The sequence below is a fragment of the Symphodus melops genome (genome assembly GCF_947650265.1).
Source record: "Symphodus melops genome assembly, chromosome: 23".
NCBI lineage: Eukaryota > Metazoa > Chordata > Actinopteri > Labriformes > Labridae > Symphodus > Symphodus melops.
In genome coordinates this window covers 5,409,878-5,428,261 of record NC_136713.1, presented here as the reverse complement: position 1 = coordinate 5,428,261, position 18,384 = coordinate 5,409,878, and the positions used below count along the sequence as shown (strand labels likewise).

The window sequence follows — 18,384 nt, the reverse complement described above, 5'->3', positions numbered from 1 at the left end:
GAGTGGGGAGAGGAGGGGGGCGTGGGAGCATGGCGGGGTGGGAGGGGTCGTAGTGCGTGCAACTTTAAAAATGTAATATGCACAAAAAGTAAATGAACTCAAGAGGAGAGGCCCTTGTGATGTGTTGACACTTGCACTGGGAAGAGTGGAAGGAGGAGGAGGAGGGAGAGGGAGGAGGAGGAGGGGTGAGAGGGAAACAGAAAACGGCCATGATAAAACACCACAAAGAAAAGCGTTATGAATTTTATTAATGACTTGCAAGACAGTATGCAAAACATCAAAGGTCCACGGGAAAGATTAATGACCCTGTGTGAGACTGTTTAATTACCTCCAGCTAATTAGATTCTTGACCAAATTTTTAATATCTGCGTTCATGCCCGACGCCTAATTGAGATTCCACCATATTTATCAATCTTTCAAAATATAAAAACCTATCCTTGGGTCTTTTTTGTTGCTGCTGCTCCTGTTAGCCTTTTTTCTGCTCCGTTTGTGTCGCAGTTCAAGGAGCAACGACGAACCAGACGGACAGAAAGTAGATCCAAAACAGGAGGATTGATACTTATTCACAAACAGAAAATAAAGGGAGGAGGGGGGGGGGGGGGGTTATCAACCTGATCTGGCTTTCTAATGAAGTGTGTGTGCTAATAAACAGACTTAGCGAGCTCTGTCAACTCTCTCTTATCTGGACCTGAGCTCTCAGAGGACAAGCTCTCCATCTACGTCTCCTCCATTTTTCCCTCCTTTGGATAATCCCGGTCGCTGTTTACCACCCCACACACACACACACACGCAGTTACACGCATGCAGAGATTCATCTCAAGCGTTGCCTTTGAACTCACACTGCATATTATCTGTTCTGTGACCCTGATGTTGTTGTTGTTGTCGGTGCTGCTGCTGCAATAATTGCACTCGGATTATTGCGGTGAAGTCAGAGATGACTCTTCCTCTTGGGTTTCCACCTCGGTGGCAATTTGTGGAGCAATTTCGAAATCTCAGATTTGTTTCTGGACGAAGATTATAACCACTAGATTGTTTTAATAAATCTACCTGGAGGTCACGAGATCATCACCAGGAAGTAAACAAATAAAATGCCTTTAACCTTCTCGTCTGTTTGTCTGATGTTCGTCTTTCTTTCTCTCACTCTGAGACACTCTGACAATCTCATACACTCGTGCCAAAAAAAAAAAGCCTATTAGACAGAACTGATGAAACATCAGTAAAATGTAATCATGATTATTTTTGTGACATTTTTCACATACAATTTTAAAATGAGAAAATTATTATAATTAATTGTTTAAAATACTTAAAAAATTAAAAACAATGTCCTTGATTTAAAACAGGTTTAAGTGTTTTCCTTGAGCAACCTCTAGATGAAAATCAATATAAGGCAGGGGTAAAATGTCATATATTGTTTCTTTAATTTAGCATTTAACTGAATTAAAAACTTTCTAAACTTGGTTCTTGTCATGTAACTCAAGGTTATTTACTAATCATGGGATTTGTTCGTCCGCTGAGAAGCATTCTGCTGGCATTGTTGACACACAGTGGGGTGAAAGTGTTGGGAACAGACCTTCAAGCTTGCCCTGTTTCTGCAGCCTTGTGTTTCCATGCACAGCACCATCTGCTGCTCAAACATCTGTATTACAACTGCAACCCACTTCCTGAGCTAACTCTGTGCACAAACAGAGCGGCAGCCCTGCAGCACTTCACTGCAGAATCATATCACTGTGTCAAGTTTCACAACACTACTTTGAGAGGGGGGCTAAGCCTTAATTAGGATGCGTTCGTTATGAAGATGTATCTAAGAAGGCCTCGTTTCGTCCCCTTGATACCTCTCATTTTCCCTTCCTCTGCTCACTCCATACTCTCCTCTCATTCCTTCACTCCCTCCATCCATTCATTCCCATCTGCCTCCGTGTCTCCCTTTAAAGACGGAGATCTAAATAGGAGCGGATCACCTCCCTCGCCGGCGTTTCATTAGAGGCAATTAGAAAGCCGAGGCTGCAGTGTCCCATAAGGCTCGGCAGGGAGAGGCGAGGCGCGGGCCGCATTAGCTCATTGAGATGAAGTATGTATGACAACGCTTTCATCAACGCGCAACAATTCCTCGCCGACGTCTTCCGGGCCGAGTGTCAGAGGTACCATTCTGACAATTATGACAATTAACACTGTCAAAATAAAGCCATTAGCTTAGCGAGAGGGCAAAGCAATACACTTAATTACAGGCTTTTCTGTCGAAACGGATCCCCTTCAGATCACTTCCAAAAGGACAGTAAATTAAATAAGTTTTGATGGCGTCCAACTGAAATAATTCTAATGTGCTTTTATATTCCTGGCCGGCCCGGGGAAAGTTACATGAGATCCTTTTTACCGTTAGTCAACCAGGAAGGTTCTCATTAGGACACAAAAAAAGTCTCTTTGACGAGATGTTCCTGCACAAGAATAAACGTAACAAAGTGTTGAATATTAATTGAACTCGTTCATTCATAAACACTTGATTAGTAAAGATATTTGAAAGGTCTGAAACATTGGTAAATGTCTCGTCGGAGTTTCGTATTTGGATGATTTTATGTGACTACTTCCTGTAAACATGGATGATGAGTGATGTTGCTCTTTCCTCGAGTCACAGGGACTCATTAGGTTTCAGGTTCATTGATGACCAGTTTAAAGACGCAATGTCCTACTGATGGACTTTTAAAGCAGGGCTGATCAAAAGTCCTTCTGTTCAGTGTGCGCAGCGTTGGCTCTTGTGTGCATGTTTATCTTTTTGTCTTATTAACTTGTGTAAATGTCCTTCAAAAATAGAGTGCCGTTTATTGGTTTATCAAAACTCTAACAACAAAAACTCTTTTTTCTTCTTCTTCTGTGTGGGTCATTGCTTTAAATAAGTCATGTGCTGACCCTCTGTCCCTCCTATCAAACATCTTAAGTGATCATTAAAGCCTCATATATCTTCTTTACAAATGAGATTTGGCATCTTAATGGCATCTGAAATGATTAAAGTAAAGGTCATAAATCACTATTTCGAAGAACGCTGATCCTGCATTGCGTTAAATCCGGCCTCCAGGCTGCTTCACTGTATCAAACACTCAGTAAACTTCACTTTGCACCAGTCTTTCTCCACAGGGGAACAGAACTACAGGTCTGTCGGGTACATACAGTCTCTGTCCAGGCTGCAGGTTGAGCACTTTGTTGTAGAAAAAAAAAAAAAAAGATATTTGGGGTTGCAGTCGTGTGAAACGATGTAAGATTGAGATTTGTCACCTTTAAAATATGCAGCACTTCCCATCTGAGTGCAGACGCTTCGGGGGGGCTGCGCTCCACTTTGACATGACAATGTGAAAATACAATTACACAATCTCGAGGGAAGCCCTGGCCTGTCACATTATATTTACCTTGGGTCAAAGCGCACGTGCACTCGCCCCTCTCCTTCTATCCATCTATCCATCCCGTAATCCAACGTCATGTCAGAATGGACGAGCTCGTTCGTCATGCAGCAGCTCCTCTGGGTGCTGTTTTTCACTCACTAAATCACTCTGGGAACAGTCGGCTCTGTTTTTATCGCATGTACCTGTTAGCAGACAACCTAAGTAAGTCATGCCTGCAGTCCAGCATTTCAGCAGGCATGGGCCACACTGTGGATGGTTTGATAGTTCAGTTTAAGAGTCATGCAGATGAAAGAGTCTGTGTGATGAAGTCAAAACATGCATGTCGTGTTTAACGGGACAGGTAAGAGGAGACATGATTGTTCTGTGACGCGACAGCAGCTAAAGATTTGAATCCTGCATAATGCTGCGCAGATGACAATGAGCTTTTTTAAATCAACCCTTAAAGTTTAACCCTTTATGTTCCATTTGATTCTTCACTGGTCTTAAAATCACAGAGACAGATACTTCTACTGTATCTTGAGGACATATGATGCATGACCACCAAGCACTTACATTTGGTAGTCAAAGCAGATGCTCCAAGTCGCAATGCAAGGTTACCTCTTGCACATCCATCATAATCACACAGTCGGAGGGACAGAGCCTCAGTATGGGTTATTTTGTCAAATACTTTCTTTTCTGGATAAACATAAGTTCGCACTCGTCCCTCCTGTTTCTAAATAAACTCTCATTAACGTGCTGAGCTTGAACCCAGGGAGCACGGTGGTTTATTGCAGCCTGTGACCCTTAAACGACCCCTGACCTCCAGACGTTTTTCAGATCAGACTGCTGTCCCAGCGGGCCAAAAGTTGAGGCCAAAACCTCTCTTCTGTTACAACCACCATCCGCTGACCAAAACCAGGGAGAGAAGCTGTTCCGGGTCAGCTCTCTGATTGGCTTTTAATTAATGATCTCAAACAAACAAGGCGATAAAAAGTGGGGGAAATAATTGATTGGATCTTTGAACGCATCTGTGATTAGCAAATGGGAAACATTGAGGCGCCGAGGGGAAAGTTAGGGCGATGACCACAACTGTCAACAAGCTCGTGCCCTTTGCACAACAAATCAGACAGCAGCAGAAACAGTTAGCCGGCTTTTAATTCACACTATTAAAGCAAACCGATTAGTTTACATGTGTTCCCAATGAGAAATACACTGGGCTGTGGCAAGTGAAGCCTATTCATGTTTTCAAAAAAAAAAACTATGTTAAAGCAGTCTTCTAGCCTTTATTACAAGTATACAATTATCAAGTTTAGATATTTTAGTTCTGAGTGAAACATCTCAAAACGCAGGTAATCGTATACCAGCATCTTTATTTGTACAGGAACAAAAGAGCAGAATCACACAGACATCCATCTTTATAAACTGTAACTATAATCCATATTCTTACATGCTAAATGTTCTCAGGGAAGATTTTGGATTGTGGCTCTTGCTGAAATATGTTTTGGTCCCTGTGCCTCTTGTTTGAGTCCCGGTGAACTTGGGTGTCATGTGTGCATTTTGAGTATTCAAGCCAAATTACAGTGATATAAAAAGAAACACATGAGGAACGTCTGAGCAAACTCCAACAAACCTAATCCAAATAAATTCAGACAAACTCTAGATCTGACATGTCCGATGAGAAACTCCAGTCTGTATATTTGAATTAAAAATGTATGTACTGCCTTCCTCGTTCTTATTTCCTGAGTTCATCCTCATCCTGATGTGATCAGCGAGTAAATCAGAGCGCAGTGAGATCGCCGTCACTGCCGGTGCTTCTCCTCTTTTTCTTTTTCTTTTTTAGCTGATGACTTTCTTTAGATAAGAACAGGAGCCCTTTGCTTTAAGCTCCATGCTAATAAAGGAATATGTTCTCCATCACGCCAAACGCTTATTGTATTTCACAGAGGACCTAATGCAATTTATATCATTTTCTGTGGTTCCCATGAAAAGGAAGTGGCCCGCGTGCAATGACTTCACTGCACCGAAAAACGCTCTGTTTCCAATCGCAGACAATCAGATCTGCAGTCTGTTTGTTGCTTTCTTTTTTAACATCTCCATTTGTTCAATAGGGCTGCGAGCTCTGACGGTAAATGGCAAAAAAAAAAAAAAAAAAAAAAACAGTGACATGGTGCTTCTGTTAGCGAACGGCTGTCAGCTTATCAATAAGTGACATCATCTGCCCCCCGGACGTCTCTCCGCCTGTCACATCGGAGACACTCGAACTACGGGAGAAAGAAAAGAGAAAAGCAGAAATGTCTGTTTCCCCCATTAGAGCTGTCTGGATGGACGCTGCAGTCAGAGACACTGGGGACAGTTTGTCTGTCTTTGGAGACAGAAACTTTTACAGACTGTCCGACTACTGACAGCAAACAAAGAGCGGAGCGAGACAAAGTCACAGAAGAGCTCACGACACACTGAGTGGAGAGACAGTAAAATAAGAATTTACGGCCTGAGCTCACAAACACAATCTTTATAATTTGATTGACCTCTCTCCATTTGTTCAAAAGCATCTCCAACATTGATCCTAGTTTGAGCAGGTTTCTGCTGCTGGAGCTTATTAGAAACATGCAGAGGCTTTTTAGCTCATGTACAATCACTTCTATCTGAAGCAGTTCCATCGCTGCAACACCTGTTGGTTTGACCTGATACCTGCTCTCAAATCTGGCAAACCATTCTGATGCATATATCATTTATTACTCAGTAGCATAGACCAGGTGCAAACATTTTATAGGTTTAGAAGATTAAGTTTTGTTGTTAAAATAAGTGCGAGCGCCCCGTGCATGGAGGGTGTTGTCCCGTGTTCGAGTCCGACCTGTGTGACCCTTCCCCCATGTCGTTCCCCTCTCTGTCTTTCCTTCACTTTTCTTTTTCCACCTTCCAATCTCTACAATAAAATGGAGCAAACCTGTAAGTTAACTCGAGGGCGCTGAGGTCCTATGTTTTTTTTATCTGGCTCTACTACAAAGACTTGATGTGAATATTCCAGGAGGGATTTCTGTGTTTTATCTGTTTACTTGTCATGTGCTTTTCTATTTCATGTAATTTATCGGAATAGCTTCGATTTTCATCTCTCCGTTTGTTTGAGCAGCAGCAGTGGAAACAAACTAAAGTCAACTGCAAACCATAAAGTATTTCTCTTGTGCTCCGTCCAGTACAACCAGCCGCCTGTTATCGCTGGAATTATTTTTACGACACGATGAGGCCGTCCCCATGACCAGGAGAGCTGGGAAAGTCCGTCTCGGCCAACAAAGACGCTCCTGTGTGTTTTGGTTGGAGTTCACCATTGTGTCTGAGATCTGTCTTAGTTATTATTTGGGGGCATCACCCAATATGTCAGGAGGATTGTGGAAAGTTTGAGGGGAACATTTACGATGCCAGCATGTGACTTTTGGCCACAAAGCTCTCTTGTTAAAGCGGAGACACTGAGGTTATTAAATAGTCAGAAAACGATTGTAATCTGCAGAAATGAAGACGTCCGTTCATATCGAGGCTGGTTTGAATTCAACTTTAGCATCTTTCTTTCACACAAAACACTTCTTCTGATTTTAAAATCAAAGCTTTATTAACAATTTTAAGGAAAAGTCTCCAAACTTTAATTCTGTTTTTAATCCCTCTAAGCCTTCTTCTGTTCATGAACGACTAAAACTCTGAAATGATCTTCAGGACGAAGCGTTTCTTGTGCTCTACAAATACGCAGTTACAAAACAGCTGCAGAAAAAAGCAGTGAAAGAAAATATGGAGGCAGTGCAGCGACACAACTTTTGTGATGATGGTCAAGCTCATTAGCTGTTAGCCTGTGAGACTGCGTGTGTGTGTGTTTTCTGAGAACAGCAGGGGTCTATGATAGGAGCAAACCTGTAGCAAACCTCACAGTGGGAGCTTTTTTTTCTTACTGTGAGAAACTTGTGTCATAAACACCAAACTGGCGCCTCGTTCTCCCTTACATTAAATAAAACAAACAGTAAAGTAGTCGTGGTAAACTGCTCGAGTCAGAACGGAGAAGTTGCAGAATGTGTTGCCCAAACTTTCGCCTGGTGGTGTTTTAAAGGGCGGCTGCTCAGAGCAAACCTTCAAACAAATAAAAAACATCCTGTGTGCAAACTGGCCCAACTGAGATCATTCATCCACGTCTGAAATACACTCTGATCACTATTATATAAATACATGTGTGTTGCTTTGACTCAGACTTTTGCCCTTGTGTTGGTTAAGTCCTGTGTGGCGCACATGATGGTGATTATGTTCAACATGGGGATTATTCTGCAGGGGCGGTCCAGTCAGGCTGCTATACATCTTTTTTTTTTCTTTTTTTTTTCATATTCCTGCTTGTGATATTAAACCTATTCATCTGAAGAATAGCTTCCACCATCTTCAGGATAGGAGACGTGACGGTAAAAACAAAACTAATGCAGCGACTGTGTTCTGTGGATTTATCAGAGAGGTCAACTGAAGAAAGACACATGGACGAGAGAGAGAGAGAGAGAGAGAGAGAGTGGGGGATGAAATGTAACAAACAGCGTCGGGATCAGGCGACGAGGACTGAGTGAAACCATTGACTGCATTTTAGCAACAAATAATCATCTAAATAAGCTGAGGTGAATCATACATATCACACGTATAGTCACTTTTTTTTGTGAATGTTTAGTGTCATATCTTTAAATACCTGTAACATTATTACTGCTTTCACAAATACTGTAAGAAAAGGCTTCAACACAAGCAGAGTAATCCATCCTGGCTATGATGGAGCTTTTCTGTAGATTATTTTCGACATACAGTATGAGCACAGGTTTGACTTGCACCCCTGGGAAAGTGTAAAAAAAAGTTTCACGGATGGTTTGTGTGATGTAAAAGTGGAGCAGCAGGTCTCTGAAGTCTAGACCTCCCTCTGCGTGGCCGCTCCTGATCGGCGTCATCAATCATCCACGGTCCGAGCCGGTGACACGACGAGGGCATCTGAGAGCGAGTCGGAGACTTCAAAGGCGGGTCGGGCTCGGCCTGTCAGCGTGGCACGGCTCAAACCGTATTGTGTTTTCACAACAATGGAGGGCCATTACAGCGGAGACTGTTATCAGACGAGGGCTAGCGGGGACGGTTCCTGCCTCATTGTGAGCCATCGGGAAGGGATTGTGTTCAGGAGGGAGTTCAGACTAAACATATTAGGGCGTGAGGAGACACACCTGAGGCTTATCTGAAGGGGAAATGGAACAATGATGCAAAAAAAAATGTGGCTTGCGTCACCGATATCTCCACATTTGACTCTGTTTTGTGTTTGAGCGTCGAAATGTAAAAAGTTTAGACGAGAGGAAATCTTTATCAAGATCCTCTATAATGTGTGTGTGTGTGCGTGTGTGTGTGTGTGTGTGTGTTGCTGTCGAGTGTGTCAGTGTGTGTGCATCATCCTCTCTTTGTCTTCACAGGACCAAACACAACATGTGGACTGAAATCGGAGAGTATCTTTCATGAAAAGTCAGTGTGACATCTTTTAATGATAAAGCCGCGGATGAACTGTTTATGGTGCTCTTGTGGGTGTGTGTTACAGTGTGTGTGTGTGTGTGAGTTAATATTTCAGAGAAGCCGTTTGTTTTCAGGGGGGCGAAGGCAAAGACACATCTGAAACATATGGGAGGAAATCACATTGAAAGCAGTGAGCAGTAAATTAATGGTAACAGATGCCAAAGTCTGGCTGGTGCTGTTTCCATCCTCCTTTTGTTTTCTATGGAGGCTCTAGCATTCATAATGTCAGAAAATAACACACGTCCTTCTTCTCGACTCCACTTTGACAACGTTGCTTCTTCAGCTTCTGTCTGGGGAGCTCTACCTGGCTCAGGAGACATTTATCTTTGCTGTTGTTTAATTGGTTTAAACTCGAGGCGGTCGTAGTTTCTCTTTTTCGACAAAGGCGCTGTAAATGTTTTATGTTACGCTGATGAGATAAAACAGAAACATCGTCTCTGTTATCCCCCCCCCCGTTTGAAAGAGAATATCTTGGCATATCAGAAATATGTCTACAGTGTGTGTGTGTGTGTGTGTGTGTGTGTGTGTGTGTGTGTGTGTGAGAGTGGGGGGGGGGGGGGGGGGGGGGGGGGGTTGGCCTATGTCCAAGCCTGAGATGCAACAAAGACAACCTTGCTCTTAATGGCACATATCTGGAAGATGGAGGAGCCCGATACATGAAAGCGCTGTGATCATTACACTGATAGCAATTATCCTTCAGGAGGCTTTAATGGTGGCGGCCTCACACACACACACACACACACATATGCACACACATGTACAAGCTTGCAATCAAGGGTGGCGGGCAATTAAATGCAATGCTTTTTGGTGAACCTCTGCAAGCAAACAAAGACTGACGACAAGAGATTTAATAAAGAGAAAAAGGCGAAAACAAAAGAGTAAAAATCAGGACAAGAAGGAAAAAATATATTAATGTTGTTTATTAATCGATTCTTAATGTGTTGCAGTGGATTGAGGGGGCGAGGGGGGGGTGAGGGGGGGGTCTCTGGAGTGCAGCCGTGGCGTTGGCAGGAGTATGATTGAGTGCAGGGGCCAGTGTGATGGAGGGACAAAAACAACAAGGTAATTAAAGCTTAAAGCGTGCAGTTTACGCTCTGCCATCCGTGACAGCCGAAGGTGTCTTCCATCTAACACCCCCCCCCCTCGCTCCCCTCCCCACTCTGCCGTGAATGAAAAATAAGTCAGGTAATTGTCATTGTGCTCTGCATGTCATTACTTATTAAAGGGGTAATTCATCTTTGTAGAGAAAGCAGAGGAAAGCAGGTAGAGCTGTTTTATTAGTCCTAATGTAACGGGCGGCTTTATCAAATCAGCCTTTTACAGGACAAATGACAATTGACAAATGTGCAAACAATAATCTTCAATATAATGCTCTCCTGAGGCTGTGTGTGTGTGTGTGTGCTTGTGTGTTAGTGTGAAAAGCCACCACATAGAGAGAAACCTTTGAGTTAAAGTTTGCAGCACACACAAACACACACTTCATTCCAAAGCATTTTTTTTCCTTTTTTTTCAAAGTGCAGCGACGGGTTGACAAAAGAGATCGTTCCCCGTTGTTTTCGCTCGCGCGGTTACAAAGAGGCGCGTAAAAAAGTTACAAGGTTGTCCCCCGTGGGGTTAGATTTCAAACAGCACCTGTCAAAGCAGATGGGGCATTTAAATAAGAGTCTTTAAGAGGTATTTGTTACAGCCGAGCTCAGGAGTACCTGCTGTGCTCGCCGAGGCTTTTCACGGCTGTCGTCGCTCTCGCAGAATCTGTTTGCTGTGTTTGCGGGGATAAACATCACATTAAAAAAAAAAAACACAAGAAACCCACTGAGGCCACAAATTACAACAGAGAGGACTGCGTTTATGTAACTGCTGAGGCAAGTTAAGCAAAGTCTGCTCATATGACTGTGTATGAAATTGAGCTGCACATGTTTACGTGTCTGTGCACGATTTGACATTTTTGTTTGATGCAAAAAATAAATATGAGACCCTCAAACCATTTGAACAAACAGCTAAATTAAATGTTTGCATATATATTTGGAGCTATCATTTTCATCTTTGGACCATGCTCTTCTAAATTCTGCAAAATCTCAAATGTATGAAGTTCACTCTCACAGATATGTGCACGTTAACATCCAGAACATCTCTCCAGGATGAATCTTACCTCAAAGTGTGTTTGTGCAGACTCGCATCACGTAACGGCCCTGATCTCTCCTCATGCTGCACCCTCCAAGCTCAACACAACACGCTGGTTCGAACACACACACACGGCGGCGTCCTGGCGGCACTCGGGGCCTCGGTCTCAGTGTGAGCTCACACCTGGGAATTCAGACAGAGACTGTGACTAAACATCACCCCTGGACAGATGTGTCCTCTCAGCACAAGACAAGCAAACACAGGCACCTACAGGACGGCAGGACTCCTCAGACACTGGCCTTGGACTGACGGAGAGCCTCATAATCTAATAAACGCATTTATTTGTAGCCCTCAGAGCAGAGGTAAAGCATGAAGTTTGATTTGTGAAGGGCGATGCTTTTAGTCTACAAACTGAGATGGACACAGCCACACATTAAAAGGTTGTAGGCCACACAACTTAAACTCACGTTATTTGCAAACATTTCCAATTAATGACACAGGTTATTCATTTGGCTGAGCATCTGTTTATTAAAGCTTTTGATTTAAGTACACGCATTCAATTTATTTAGTCATTGTTTGTTCATAAAGTAAAGTTGTATTAATTAATTTCTCTTATCCTTTTGAGATACCTAGCTGGTGTGCTCTCCTTCCTGGTTGAGCAAAGGCTGAGGGTGGAGGATGACTTTGTGAAGGAGGACCATACCAAGTGCTCAAATATCAGGAGGGGGGATCAGGGTCCCTTGGGGTTATTTTGTGTGTCGTCCTCCCCTGTGTGTTGGTTTTGGTTTTGGTCAGCAGCTTTAAATATCCCCCTCAGTTCTCATTTTGGCAGGTCAGTTAGTTGAGTTCACACCCTGTTTAGTTAGCACTAGCTTGCGGTAGAGTTATGTTATTTTGACCTCATTTACTTATACACCTTGACAGTGTTTATTTTTGCCTTTGTTAAACAACATTTTTGAATAAAGAAACTTGACTGCTTGGTCCACAATAATCTGCAACAATATAAAAAAGGTTAAAGGTCTCAGAGGCGGCTCAAATCATTGTAAATACACAGATTATATCAAACTATTTCATTGTGTAAGCAGCAATCTCAGCTTTCAAGTTCTACGGTGGCTGCTAAGGGCCAACGCGCTACAATGACCCTAAAGACTGCCAGCAGGAAAAAAAGGGAGAAACATAAAGTCTGAAAACTAATGAACACAGAAAAGTTCTAAAAGTGGGGAAAAACAGTCCCAAAAGGAAAATATAAACTACAAATACATGAAGGATGTAAATCCACTTATCACAAAGGTCCCTCTCATCCATATATGGTCAGTCCTCGTTCCACAAAACACAATGTTGACTACCTAACTGCTGTTTGTTGTTTTATGCTGCAGCTTACATCGTGCACGTTTCTAAGCTGTTCTGTGATTTGAACAATGATGAAAAGATAAGGGAGAAGAAGAAGAAGAGGTAGAGGAGGTGTCGAAGCTGCAGCTGACAGTCCGTGAGCCGCCATGTTGGATTCTGATCCCCTCTTGAGATGACTTCCTGTCACTTTGGCAGCCTGCGTTTTTCAGCAGAGCTGCAATCGCCGGGGGAACAAGCGGGGGCACGAGCTGGGGGTCAGCTCATACTCCCTCTCTTCCCGTACCTCCCCACCTATCGCCACAGCAACCGTCCTTCCACCATGACGGGCAGAAGGCTTGTCTAATACACTGGTGTCTTCAGCGACCGTCTGTCATTTCCATCTCTCTGCGGCCCCTTCACGTCTTTCCATCAGCGAGGAAAAGAAGTAAAGAATAGGGACGTCCTCTTGTTCTTCCCATGCTAAACTTCATTCGGATTGTCAGACACTTAAGAACTGACAAAACACTTTCTCCGACTCCCCGTCATTCCCTCCGCTGTCAGAGGAGATAATAAATAAAAATGACTCCTGCGTGGGCGGAGAGAGAACATCAAGAGATGGACAAAGTGTTTCCAGGATCCTGTGGGGAAACTCGGGTTAAAACCGCCGACCAACACGCTCGTTGATGTATACACATATACACTCAGGATGCAGGCGGGAGGCCCCCTGCTCCCCAAAGGCTTATAATGGGAATAGGCAATGTGACCAAGAGTTAAAGGCATGGCAGGCCGGCGTCCCAGATAATAGGACAAGCTGTCCAGAGTTCCCGCGTCTTGCTTTGGTGCGGTCAAACGAGGCCTAATGTGGCGACTTTGCAACCAACTGGGGTTTGAGCGTGGGTCGGGTGAGGAGATAAACCAAACACAGAGAGGCCTCACCAGACTGTGGATGTGTAAAAACCTCTGCTGCTGCGGCATGATGGGAAAACAGGAGCTTTACACAGGCAGATAATTTGGTGAAAGTCATCCACAGAAGAGAAGGAGCAAAAATAAAAAGGTAGAAAAGCGAGCGCAGAAGTAGAAATCAGTCAATCCGGGGACATGAAAGCAACATAAACAACAGAATGCCCTTGCTTTGTGGGGGTTTGCGATACTTTGCGAGTGAAGGACAATTGGTCCTCAGTGTAAAGTAAGCGCTTGGCTTTTAACGGACCTCTGCATGCCAAGTCCTCGGCAGACGAGGCTGGGGACGCTACCTTCCCTGTCATTCAGCCCCATCTCGTCCACTAATCTTCTTGGTGCAATGAAAGAGCTTAACAGCTTTGCAACACTATCCCTCCCCAAATGTCATTATCACAATGTACTGCTCCGACCGCGCGTCTCCACCGACTCCCTGCTTATCGTTTTCTTCTTCATGGGAAGTTGAAGGCAGGCGTCCGCTGACATTCAGAGAGCTCTCGTCCTCAGCGTGTCACGCCAACACTCCTTACTCACAAGTCAGAGCTGTAGTTTGGAGACGTGTGTGGACAGAAACATGACGTCAGTGCTCGAGATAGTGATCAGTATCCAGAGGCTTATCATCAAACGTTTGGACAGAGGCCATCAGAGCAGAGAGGGAACATCCCAACATGTCAGAAAGATCCTGACACAGTGGGTTGATACGTCTCATTTGTGAGCTTTTTAAGGAGTTTTAAACATTTGAAAATGTTCTTAGTTGGCTATAAATTCATAATATTACATCAAGTTGCAAAAAAGTCTGATAAGAAAGCTTTGAAACAAGACTGAAAAGTTGACTCATAAGACGCTTTACTTTCAAACTAAGTAAAAAATAAAGATTTGCGTATAAATATCAAAGTAAATGTCCACGTCAGGGATGTGATTGTGATCATGACCTGATTATAAATAAAGCTGGAGATTTTACAAAAACAGTCGGAGATCAACAGCATCAGGATTCTCCTGACACTAGCATCCTTTGGCCCGTGTATAGCCGTACTAATAGAAGGCCTTTACACTCGTGCAGTGCGGCACACGCTCCATGTGAAGACGTCTGACATCTTTCACACAGATGAGCCGCTCGGCAGGGAGCCGCAGATCTGCAGCTCGGTCGTGATCTAGCGAACTCTTCCTCCCCGTTTTTCCTCACTCTTTGTTTACTCTCACACTGAGTTAGTGATGGGCGCCGCAGCCCCTCCTCCTCCCCCTCCTCCTCCTCCTCCTCCTCCACCCACCACCTCATTACCTCCTCTACCTGATGGGCCCACTCCTCTTCTCCTCCCTCTCCACTTTTTTTTATTTATATATTTATCTACTCTACCCCGGCTTTGCGGGTTACCGTTTTTAATATCATCGGTGAAACATGATTATTACCTCTTAATGCCGAAATTACGGGGGCATTCTTTTTGTCATCCCCGCCGTTGCATTTTTCCCGCGTAGCACCCCGTGGCAGGAACATCTTTATCTCCCCATGTGCTCCTAGTTTTAAAACCTTTACCCCCGCTGTTTGAAAAATATTTCTCATTTTCCTCCCCCATGGCGTGGAGAAATCCCCATAGGCGAACCATTAGTGATCTTTCTGCCTTTCCCAAACACTTATTACTATCACCCGCACTCCTTGAGCTGCCTCATTGGCTTTTGGTAAATTATGCAAATAAGGTGATGTTTCGAACATATAGTTTTGCTGTTTTTCTGCAACTGCGCAAGTTTGCACAGCCTTCCACCGAGCAGCCGCGGCACCATTAAAGTGACTGAGCACGTCAGCAAGATTTATGCATCAGTGACAAATTATAATGCTTTGTCGCTAATTTCCCCGCTGCTTCTTCTTCCTCGCACAGGTTTAGTTATGTGTTTGCCTTTTGGGGAGGCCTTCGGTTGTGAGTTTTAGTGTTTTGTTCTGTTTTTTTTTTCTTCCTGCATATCAATGTGTCACTTCAATTCACATCTGCAGAGACAGGAGGCTGCAACCCAAGCGAGTCAGCTCGAGTGTTTGACTCATTACAGACGAGAGAAAGTCTATTCTGGAGTTTCACTTTTACTTCAGAGATTGTTGGAGTGACTTTGAAGCAGCAGATGGACAGAGAGTGGGAAAATGTAACAATGTTAGACGACAATAACATTGTCAGAAAATACCTTCTAATAAAGGTGAAATGAGTATCTGACACTGTATTAACACTTTGATCTTGCATAGTCTCAACAGAATCTTTCCTTTCTTCGACAGCATGCATCTGATCGGACATTTGCTTGACTGTATTTGGGTCGAGGTCTGTCTTTTCAGACCCAGGAAGACAACGAGCATGTCGCTTAAGGTTTAGGTTATGACTCCTTTTAAAGTCATTTTGAACGTTTCATTCATCGGTCAGTTTCTTCCCTTTCATTTCAGTTTGGAGTACAAACAGCATGACGTGTTGTTGTTGCACATTAATGGTCCGATTCCCTTGACACGCACTCAAAAAGCCTGAGTGGTTTAGAGCTCGGAGTCAGAGGGGATCCAGCGTCGGATTCCCTCCACACTGAGCAGGCGGCGTCCCACCTTGCCTTCGCCGTGCTGTGTAATTGTTTTTCATTTAGTTTCAGGGAGGCTAGCTGAAAAGATGGGCCGTTTCAATGAACAGATTAAGGCCTGTGAGCACAAACAAATGACAAATCCCTCTTAACCCCGTGAGCCTCTGGCTCCACGCCCCCTCCCCTGCAAACACACCTCACCCCGTCACACATTTGGCTCCGGCATCATTATTAAACACAACTTTTGTAGATTTACTTCCTTCAAAAGTGCCATTTAACCAGGCGGCAGGCAGGAAGGAGGCAGCACCGCGAGGGGAATTACAGGTTGCCAGTGTTTCATCTCTGCGGAGGAGTGACAGGGCCGTCATTTTGCCGGCGGGGCCACCTCCCGTGTTGTTGTGACAACCGGTCATTACACATCGGCGAGATGCTCTCAGCTGCAGGTTTCAGCACAGATGCAAATGGACGCAAATGGGCTCCGACCGCGACCAAGCTAATAACGTAATTTTGAACAGTGTCGCTTCCTCTCTTTCTTTTTCTACCCTCCTCTGTGTTTCCCCCCTCACTCTTCTTCTCCTGTTTTTATTTCGTCTGTATTCTTCTCTTAAGGTGGACAGTTTAAAGAACGGGTTTGGATCAACGTTGAAGTTTCATTTTTTATACATTTTCAGATACTGAATCATTTCTGCATCAGCAAAACATCCGAAATAAAAAACAAAAGGAAGTGAACAGAAATATGTTCAATTATCAAACAGTCTGAAGAAATTGTTTGTTCAATATTTAAGCTACTTTTTGCACAGATTAAAACAAAAAACAATTCTTCTTCTTGATGAAGTAAAAACAATCGATATTTTTACGCCCGTTTGAGTCGCTGCTCCAAAAAATGACAAACATCTAAAACAAATTTGGGGATGGAAGGATAAAGAGATATTTTATCAACTTGTATAATAATAAAACATTTAACTGAATGTTGAGGTTGGTTAAAAAAAAAAAAAAGATTCCACCTTAAGGGCTCAAATGTGTAATTTCTGCTGCACTTAAACCTTTTCATCACCTCCTTTGTTTTGTCCTCTTGTTCCTTCAAAATCAAAAGACTTCATCAAATGGAGGCTTTCTTTGTGCCGTCATTTAGAAGCGAGAGAAGGATGAATTGTGGTATTGTTTTTGGAAATGCTGCCTCTCGTCATCAGGGTCAGATTTGATTGGAGTCTCAGTCCATTAGCAGAAGTGTTTTGGATAAACAGAAGCAGCAGGGGACGCTCTCTGCAGACGCAGAGTGTCTCTCTTCTGCAGGTCTTTGGGCTTTAATAGGATAAAAAGTGACAGGTACACAAAAATCCAGCAGACACTCAGACACGCTGGGCTGTAATTTATGGAGTGAACTAAATAAAGCTTTGAAAGCAACACTACAGATCCTCCGGTTTTGAACTCCATGCATGCTCTCATGCTGCTGATGTGTCCACAGTGTTTGGGAGCAGGGAGCTAAACACACAAAGATCACTTCTGTTACACTGAAAGAAGAAAGACATTTTATGTAATGCTGAAATGATCTGTCTCTGAGTTGGAAGGATGACGATGAAAGCATTCAGTACAGAAATCTTTCAGCCACATGGAAAAGTTGCATGGATGTTTTTGTGACATTTAAAACAGGAGACGAAGACAAAGACTTCACTTTAAGGGACGGGATACGTAGATTTCAGAAATGGTACATTTATTATTTAGTGACAATGGTTGATTCTGCAGGCTCATTTTTATCCCCAGAATTTCATGATAAAATAACCATTTTAAACATTTAGCTCTCATCTCTTTTTTTAGTCTTGTATTTGAAGCAGTGGGGCTCATGTACATTTTCTAAAAGGACTATACGGCTGAAAATTCATCTTCATCACGCGTCACGAGTTTGGTAGTTTCATGTTACAGTTTAGTTTCTTACTGTTTCCTCTTTAAAAGTGGGATTTTTTTCGGGGGGGCGCAGACCAAGTCTGGATGTTGGTCTGGTAGCTGGACAGGTTCCAGTCTACTTCCTGAGCACTTCCTGAGGTGTCCTTGAGCAACCAAACCCTTCAGCTCAGGAAAACGCTGACGTCTCTCTATTAATGCGTCTCCATAGGATCCTGTTTGTGCATGTGTGTATTTGCAGATATTGTTTAAGATAAGTAAAAAAAAAAAAAAAAAGAGTGATCTAAATGAGAGTGAAATACCTGAAAACGTTCCCTTCTCTGCCTCACTGCACAAAGTTCATTTTACACTTCACTGTTTGGGAGCTACACCCTTTGGAAAATCACTTTCAAATTGTCTGGCACTTGATGTGACGGCTGTAACCATCACTCCCATTAATCCCAGTATGAGATGAATGGTGATCCAAAAAAAGGACAATCGTCAGCAGAGAGAGAGCGGGGGGGGGGGGGGGGGGGGGGGGGGTTCTCCTCAAGGGTCTTATCCAAAGTCAGCCCAACACGAGAGGCGCTGATTACCATTGTGAATTATCTTTTCTGTAACAGGGACGCTGCAGCCGCTTTGA

General features: G+C 43.5%; 2 protein-coding genes across 6 annotated transcripts in view; both read right to left on the bottom strand.

Moving 5' to 3' along the window:
- zeb2b (zinc finger E-box binding homeobox 2b) overlaps positions 1-11,219 on the bottom strand; it is a 332,710-nt gene extending 321,491 nt beyond the window's left edge. For all 4 annotated transcript variants that reach the window (XM_079336136.1, XM_079336141.1, XM_079336138.1 and 1 more), the window contains exon 1: positions 11,068-11,219. The gene's annotated coding sequence lies outside the window, so the exon portion shown is untranslated. The remainder of the gene's footprint in view (positions 1-11,067) is intronic.
- The window catches only part of orc4 (origin recognition complex, subunit 4), a 213,585-nt gene that overhangs the window by 101,917 nt on the left and 93,284 nt on the right, over positions 1-18,384 (bottom strand). The gene's annotated exons all lie outside the window — the stretch shown is intronic.